A 9801-nucleotide genomic window follows, 5' to 3' on the forward strand; every position below is an offset into this window, starting at 1 on the left:
TTAATTATTATTGCAATATCCAATACAACATTACATCAGTACATGAATTTAACTGAATGGTAAGAGAAGGATTAGAGTAATTTAAAATGCATCACTTCAACATTCTGTGCTACCTTGTAACATCAACTATACAACTTAAAACAAATAAATATGAAAATGTGGCTGGGGTTTGAATATGCAGTACATACGCAAATTTAATTCAGAGAAAGAGAGGATGTGTGTGAGTTTGTGTGTGTCAGTGTCCATATTCTGCAATAATTAGTTCCCATGGGGGGAGGGGTGCCAGAGGAAGTGCAAGTCCATACTGTGAGAAAATAATAGTTCCCGGGGATGAAGGGGAGTGTTGGAGTGTGTAGACTCAACTGAATCTTGTTTTTGTCAAATTTGGGAGGGGGCTGACATGCCATACTTTTATGAAAGATTTTCTCTGTAATGTATGCCTTACTTTTCTGAAAATAAAAATATTTATTCACAAAAAGAAATATCTTTTCATGCTTTTTTTTTTGCTTAGTGGGCTTTCTTGTAATTACACTGTTATTACTACTGTCAGGCTAACTACACTGTCTTCATTCTGCATGCCATTGGCCTAATTTCACCTGCGTTTGCTGATTTTTTTCTACAATTTAAACATTTTGTTTAGATTCAAACATGTTGGGGGATGGGCAGGGGGAGTTGCCTTCTCACTCTAACAGACACACAGAACAGAATAAGTGTCACAACTGTCACAACCCATAGAGCTATCAGAGATAAGACATATCAGGACTACTTGAATTGTCAGAACTGTCAAGACCCAGTTGCTAATATTCAGCACCACATATGGATATCTACGGGGAAGGACTCCGCCACCAGCCTTGTTCATGACCCCCTTCTGGAATCACAACACAAGCTGGTCCTTCCACACATCGCTCCACACCAAAAGGTTAGCTGAACTGTGCTCAACTGAAATGTTTTTTTTTTCCATTTTAATTAGACTCATTTAGTTTCTCTCACTCAGTTTGTTTTAGTAATTGGAGACTCACATTTGCGAAGCTTGGTGGATGGGATTGTGACCACACCAAGCGGCTGCCTGTCATTTGGGTACCTGTGCAACCCCGGAGCATCTGTTTTGGATCTCCAAAAGGGAAGTAATGGGAGCAGCAATCCCAGAGGACCCAGATATTGTGTGCCTTCTTGCCCCCAGCAACAACCTAACAACCAGCAGAACCATTGAGGGAGCTGCAAAAGATTTTAAATTGTTGCTTCAGGCTATACTCTACCGCTGGCCAAAGGTACAGTGAATGTAAAAAGTACAAATGTAAATCAATATGATAAACTTTCATACTCCTTCATTCTACCATGTGAGATTCCTTGTCCATATCATCCAGAGTGCCAATTGAAATAAGCAGATAATGCAACCAGAGGTGCAGAAATGAACCATAATTACATTGTGGCTAAACTGCACATCACATAGACGGATCATTTTGATCAGGCAATTGTGCTAAAAAACATAAATTCAGACTTATCCAAATCTGTTTTTTTTCTTGCAGTATATGAGGTGGAATCATGTGAAAAGCTACATGATATCAAAATTTGCCAGTTAAGTCATACATGTACTGACCAATGTCACAATGAATTTCCTTTTAAGATTAATGAATTGCCAAAAAAATCCAGGTAGGGATATGCCTAATAATATATCACCAGAGGATCTAGATTTAATTAAAAGTGGATGATGGTTAAATGACCAAATAATTGATTCATATTTGGACCTCCTGAAAAAAAACTATTATGTCAAGAGGCCAAGAAAATTATGTATTCATGGTCCCTTCAACCTTTGTCAGCCAGAAGTTGAATTGTTTATTTTGGGAAAATATAGAGGTCCTCCCAAACATTTCCAAAAGTCATAGAAACTGGTGGTGCTTTGAAAACATTTTAATTCCTTTAAATATCAGATCTACTCATTGGGCTGTGATAATCATTGAAATGCAAAACATGAAAGACAAAGAAAATAGTATTACCCTAAAAGTGAAATTTCTTGATTCATTAAAAACATATGAAAATGATATAATTACTGTGCTTTTCTCTCTTCAAAAGTATTTGGTTTTAGAATGTTTGGCATTATTTAGCGCAGTTATGAAGATATCACTAAATTATGAATTCTCCCACAACTGCGCACATTTTCACAAGCAACTAGATGCAAGTAGCTGTGGATTGTATGTGTGCTTTTTCACAAACATGTTTTTGTTTGGTCGGAATATTAATACATTTTTCATTACAGATATGAGGACATACCTGCACTACGAATTAAGCCAACAAGTTTTGCTTGTGTAAGTCACACAAAAAATGTCACTACAAAAATTCTGTTCACTGATTATTGTTATTGCTTAATGTGAAGGCCAGTTGTACTTTACATCCTGTTACAAGCGCAGATGTATATAATATTGTACAGGCCTAAGTACAGAAGAATTCAGTCAATATATGCACATTTTCAATAACACACATACACAAACATATGAGCTCCACAATGTTCGGGACAAAGACATATTTTTCTTGATGCTACTCTGTTTCTTTTATTTACAGGTATTTTTTTATACATTTTGGTTTCACCATAGCTAAACGTTACAGCTGACTAAAACGCACAACTCGCAGTTTCCATATACATCAGTTTCTCTGTCTGATGTCTGCTCTGTCTGCTCCAGCACGCTGTTCAGCAACTGGATAACTAGAACTTTGATACAAGTTGCTACGAGTTGCTTTGATACGTAAATGCTATATCCTCTTGCTATATCCTCTACTTTCCTAAATATTTGAGCTTAAACTAACTGTGTTTTTAAAATGCAAAGAATTTGTAGCTAGTGGGTGTGGAAACAGACAAGACGAAAACATTTTTGTCCAGTGATCGTGCCGGGGCGTTATGGAAGCCCTTTTCCGCCACAGAAAAAAAAGTTAGCTTTATTCTCACTTTTCTCATAATTGCGAGTTTATTTCTCGTAATCCCGACTTTATTTCTGGCAATTCTGAATTTATTTCTTTGAATACTGAATTTATTTCAATTCTGACGTGGACGGAAGTAAACTGCATTGTATCGCTCTTCCAGTTTCACTTTGATTTCAAAAGTGGTGCCATCGACATGAATATGCTCCTTCTTAAAAGGAAATACTAGCTAAGACCTGGGTGAAATCCATCTGACATGGGCCCACTAATAGAAAGTGGGGCACTCAAGGGGGCATGGTCCACCCAAGAAGATATTTGCTAAAAAAAAAAAAACAATAAAAATGAAGTTGATAAAAATGAGACTTGAAAGATATAGCCAATAACAGAATGGAAATGATCCACTGTTAAACATTTGATCTTGATTGTAATACCAACAAAGTTCCAAGATGACTAATGTACATAATTACAAATTTTACCATACATGTGTAATAATGAATTAAACTCTGTAGATTCAATAAAGGCAAATGTTTTAATAGGTGTGGATTTTCATTGTAGAGATTGTAAAGATACTATGATCTTAAACTAAACGTATGAAAATAAATGCCACTATATACTGTGCAGCCTGGACCTGTAGAGCAAAAAAAGGAACACAATAAATCTTGGTAAAACTAATATTAATATTAAAAGAATAATAATATTATTATTCTTCACTAATGGCCTATAAGATTTGAATGGGGTGTATTCCTGTTGCTTCAGGTGGTCTCCCTCTGTCAATGTTATCTGTAAGGGGATTTTAAAAATAAACTGTCCAGTGAAGGGTTCATTACATTTATATCAATTTAGCCATCAATATAATATAATGTAAAGTATAGCAAATTATATTAAAAACTAGAAATACCGCTTCGCGGTTGTCTGCCTCCTCCAACCAATAGCCAGTTTGGATATAAAATGTCATCACTTCATCATTTTATTCTATTAGACATTTGTGTGAAACTTGGTCAGAATTAACGTATGAATTCTTGAGTTATGGCCAAAAACGTGTTTTGTGAGGTCACAGTGACCTTGACCTTTGACCACCAAAATCTAATCAGTTTATCCTTGAGTCCAAGTGGACGTTTGTGCCAAATTTGAAGAAATTCCCTCAAGGCGTTCCTGAGATATCGCGTTCACGAGAGAATGGGACGGACATGAGGTCACAGTGACCTTGACCTTTGACCACCAAAATCTAATCAGTTCATCCTTGAGTTCAAGTGGACGTGTGTGCCAACTGTGAAGAAATTCCCTCAAGGCAAAAACGTATTTTGTATTCCCTCAAGGCAAACACGTGTTTTGTGAGGTCACAGTGATCTTGACTTTTGACCACCAAAATCCAATCAGTTCATCCTTGAGTCCAAGCGGACATTTGTGCCAAATTTGAAGAAATTCCCTCAAGGCGTTCCTGAGATATCGCGTTCACAAGAATCGGGACGGACGGACAGACGAACGGACGGACAACCTGAAAACACGGCTGTGCCGTCACGGAGGCATAAAAAGTGTTTTTATAATTACATGTATCTCAGCTACTCTGGGGTCTCAGGATTCAGGGCTTGACATGGCATCAGATGGCTTTGCATGAGTGGGCAGGATAGGCTTCACTGGACTACTCACAGTGCTGTGGTGGTCTGGGGAGGGAGTATAAGGTGTGGTGGCTTCTGTTTCAGCAGGACAGTCGAGGAAGGGTGGCACATATAAGGGTGATTCCTATTCTTATCAGGGAGGGATAGAGAAGGTCTCTGAATTCAGGAATGGTGTTGGCTTGGAATGAGTGGGCTACTCACAGGGTTTGGCATGGGATCAGAGAGCTTGGCATCAGTGTGTTACAGGTTTTGACATGGCATGAGAGAACTTGGCATCACAGGGCTATTCACAGGTCTTGGCATGGCACAGAGGGCATGACAGAGAAGCTCAGCATCAGTGTGTTACAGGATTTGACATGGCATGAGAGGGCGCAAGATAGACAAAAGCAAAAAAAAATGTTTTCTTTATGCAAAGAACATTTTTATTTTCACTGGTGCACAATAACAGGATAGGAACTTTAAGTGTTAAAAACACACATTTTCATTTTCTTTTTTTTCATGTGTTTTCTTTTTACATCATGGTGAAGCTAAAGATTCGTTCGTGAACAGCATGCTGCAGTGTGGCCTGTGTAAGAATTTGATCAGCGAACTGCACACGACTAGTAACTTGCTATAGGTAGCTAAATGGATGGAGAGGCCACACCGTTATTACACTTTGGGTCTTATTCTTTTTCAGTTTAACAAAAGTCCATTCCCCTGGATTTCTGGGTGGAAAATAGATCTGAGACCTTGTTGTACAAATGAGGGTTTTTCTGAAGGGACTTGAGAATCTGCCTCTCAGTGGAAAAGATAATGAAGTTGTTTGATCGCTCTTGTCCCATGGTGTTCCTGGTGTAACTTTTGATTGACTTAGCACTAGAAAGGCCAGAGGCCATGCCATCGGGCATTTAGACTTAAAATTTAAAATTACTCCATAAATGCAGTACCCTCCTCCTTCCACAACTTCTCATAAATATTTGGGCTTGAAATAACTGTGTTTTTAAAATTTGAAAAAAGAAATACAGGGCCAGTTTGGACCATTTTATTCACATACAGCTAGGTTCAGAAACACAGAACCTAGTTCTCACAGGACACAAACGATAGAGCTGGACCGAAGAGGTGTATGTACGCCAACTGTGCGACTGTAACCAACAGCACATATATATTCCACAACTGCACTTCTAACAAATTGGTAGTTTTTTCTCAGATTAATGTTATATCTGCTTCAAAATTGGTCGAATGATTCTAATGATTTAACTTACTAACGTGTCTCTGAAAATAATAGGCTGGTAACGTTCACCTGCCAAAAAGAAAATCTCTTTATTTCCAGAGCCAATGGTGTATGAAAAGGGAGAAAATTTGTAACTTGAGATGTAAGACTGTCATGAATGTAGTCAGTGTCTTGTACAACTGTCAGGGATCCTGCTGCTTTCTCTTTCTTTGCATTTTTTTCAGAATCTTGCCATATTACAGTTTTTCTCAATTGTTTAAACACATTTTCTGAAACTATAGCTCAGCTTCTCAAAACTCTACACACAAAGCACAGGAACAGTTAACCTTTTGCCAAAACTACACAAATCTCTTGCAAAATGCATTCATGCATTCAAAACCATGTTCTCTCTTCTCAAAACTGACTTTTTACATCAAAATGATTCACACAGACCTCATATGAATAGGTCTTATTGAGCATTGATTTCACACTGGTGAGATAAATTTAAAAACACAACCATCAAAATACTGTATATATGTTTTGGCCTCATGAGGTCATGTTACATATTCAAGTGTATAGGTACAGTTGGGCTGCACTCCCAACCCAGGTTCCATCATGAGTCATACTGAACATTGTTAGAAGTGTTTTTTCATTTTCCTTATCAGTGCAATTATGCGTTTTGCCGAAATAGATAACATTTGTGTCTTCTCAAAACTAGAACATGCTTAGACTGGTCAATGGGTGTAATGATCCGTTATCATATATGAAATCAATGAACAAATTCAAAAAGGTAACAAAGCAAATCTTTATTTGTTACTGTAAAATAAATCTTTGTTCAACAGACTGCAAAAATAAAAATTGTAGTTTGTAGGCCTGCTGTAAAAAAAACAAAAACAAATACGTGATCAACCAAAGTTGCACGTATTTCATTTGAAATATTAGCTTGTCTCCCTCTTCTTCGTCCACCTCGTACTCGTACTCGTACACGTACACCTCCTCCTCCTCCTCCTCTACCTCTACCGCTCTGTGCTGCGTGTTGCTCCATTGTTTTCCAACACAATAGAAGTCACCGGAGGTCTCTTTTATGCTCTGACAGATAATTGAAAAGTTTAGCCAATTGAGTTTGAGCAGGTGTGGCGTGAGTGAGACCAAAGCCGCGTTTCCACCAAAATTACCCGGAACTTTTAGTCCCAGGAACTACTTTTCAAGGAACTAAAAGGTTCCTTCAGCCCATGGTTGTCTGCGTTTCCACCACGGTCTAAAGTCCCGTGAAGATTAGGCAAATTAGCCCACTGACGTATGAAAAAACGACGTTGTCGTCGGTCCATCTGTCCTATGATTTCTTCTGTAACCCTATACTACCACCGAAGTAGCCTACATTATTTTCTAATAACCGGGACAGCCCAGAGGGGTTTATTCCACTTATATACAAAGGGGTTACCAACAATGATTATATACGGTTACTTTTGTATTTTTTTTTTTTTTTATCGATTTAATCACCTGGAATTGAAATATTCTTCTGCAGCCGTTTGGGCTTATTTTACCGTTGTCAAGCAAAACTGTCGTTGGTAGTTGAACTTGGACCGTTGTTATGCAACAAATATGATATAACAGGCCAATAGTCAGATTGTAACTGTTTTATATATCCTCTCAAACACATTCATTATGTTTTTATGCGAACATTCACTTGTCTTGACATCCGAAGCGACCGAATGCATTCACATTTATATGTATAACTGGCAACAACAGCAGAAAACATGCACACGTTGTAAACAATTTGCTGTTTGATTACTTTCTCATCATCGATTCCATATCGCAAATCGCAAAATGACAAGAATAGAACGAAAACTCGGACTTGCGTGAAAATTTTAATTAGTAGTGGTACAGCCACCGTTTGCTTTCCTTCAAAGTTACTGCTAGCCGGGCAGCGAAGTGTGCCCTCCAGATGCGAACCATGCACCATAAATTAGTCCATAGTCTTCCTGGTCTTTTTGTGGAATTGAAGAATGGCAGAGTAAAATTACGGCAGTCTGAAAAAGCTAACGGGACGATTACTAGAATTAACCTGTTATTTTACCCTGACAAAAAGTGCGGAAGGTGATTTCCAGTTTGCTTTTACTGTATCACCAATGTAAATTACGCAGAACTACTGCATACCTCACATAACTGTATCAAACGTTTTGAGACTATTACAACGGGCTAACAAAGAAAATCTGGAAGAAAATATTCAGCAACCGAATTAATCCGTTTGAATGTTTTGGTACGTAATATGCTGTCCCAGCACGAATGCTTTTTATAAATAAAATTTATAAAACGAATACTAAAGAAAGAAAAGAACAGAAGAGCACACGTTATAATTCCAAGACGTTGGCAGGCTATAACCAAAACTAGGCTACTGCGCTGCATAACATACAAGTTTGATTTGAAGTTATTATGAAAATAAATTGGTTTGCGGCTGAATATTTTTAAACATGGCGGCTGAAAACAAACACAAAAAAATGCTGTGAGTACTCGACCAATCAGAAATGTTCAGCGCTGCAAGCTCCACCCAAAAGGTTCCTGTACTTTCGGAAAGTACTACCCCCCGAGCAGGAACTTTTCGGGGGGTAAAATAAAGCCCCCGGAACTAAATCTAGACCCTAGTTCCTACGGTGGAAACGCACTGAGTTCCTCAAAAGGTTCCTAGTTCCGGGGTAAAGTTCCTGCGGTGGAAACGCGGCTCAATTGATACTTAGAGTTTGGCATTTGAAGGCCAGTGTTTTCCATGCTAAATGATGAAATTTAGTGTGTAAAGTTGTGCAAAAATGTGATTTAGAATTGCTATTTGAGTGAAAACAAAGGAATTGTGTTTAGAGTTTTGCAGAAGTAGTCTTTGTTGTTGACACATGAGCTTCAAGTTTTCACCATCGTGTGCATAGTTCCAGTTTTAGTGTGTAAACATTTGAGAAAAACTGTAAAATTGTGCAATTGTAATTGGAACAAAAGCCAACACACACAGGGGAGCCCCAGAACCGAGTTTGGGAACCACTGCTCTAGGAATTTTTAATCTTAGAGGACTTCCCGGTTAAATAAGGGTTTGAAAAAATAAAATAAAACATAGCTAAAGAAATTCAGAGGCATGCTATCTTTCATTCTGCATTGTATCTCTTTTCCATGTAAACGTATCATGTATCTTATATCTTTTTGACATATTCATGGGAGGATTAACTCTGAAGACCTCAGGGTGAGTCGGTGGACTGGAAGCGTTGTACAAAGGAAGACCCCCATTAATGCCCATGTAACCACCTCAATCCAGTCCTTGATGGACTGAGGACTATGAATTAAAACAAACACCTATTCACACATTCTCTCAGTCACTACTCTGGAAATTAGTTAGAGACAAGTAAAAACCTGATGTGAGCAATTGACACCCCCGGGAGCTATCCACATCGCCTGATAAGGCGGATGGCAGATGCTCAGCACAGCTGGGACAGGCAGCTGCAATGGGAACCCTCCCTCCACACTCACAGCAACTGCGGGTGTCGCTGTCAAACAAAGGCCGTCTTCTCTGCATTTGTTCCTTCTCCTAGGGATGGGCGATATGGCAAAAATATCATATCACAAATTTTTCCAGGCATGATAACGATCCACGATATGATCACAATTCTTTTTCATGTTGGTTTTTAAGACTATTTTGCAAGTTAATGAACAGTGCAATCAAACTAATATCCCTATTTAAGAAAATATTGCCCTTCAAGGAAACAAAACCTAAAAGAAAAAGAATAACAGAGACCATTTGGGCCAAAGTACCAGATTTTAATCAAGTGCAATTCTGCAAAGAATTAAGTTTGTACCGCTAACGCTAGCCTCTAGCTGCGTGGCTGTGCCTGAGGCACTCATGTGAGATCCCCTGATTGTTAGGCTTTCCGTGTACTCATTGGGGTGCTTTCTCTTGAGGTGATTAAAAAGGTTTGTCGTGTTGCCATCTGATGTGCAAACATTTTCTTTGCAAATAACGGTGTTTTGCGCCGTGTCGGTTTTGGAAAACCCAAAACAGTTCCATATCACAGACGTCAAATTGTTTTTAGGGACCAACTCCTCCGTGGT

This window comes from Anguilla anguilla, chromosome 3, assembly GCF_013347855.1.
Source record: "Anguilla anguilla isolate fAngAng1 chromosome 3, fAngAng1.pri, whole genome shotgun sequence".
NCBI lineage: Eukaryota > Metazoa > Chordata > Actinopteri > Anguilliformes > Anguillidae > Anguilla > Anguilla anguilla.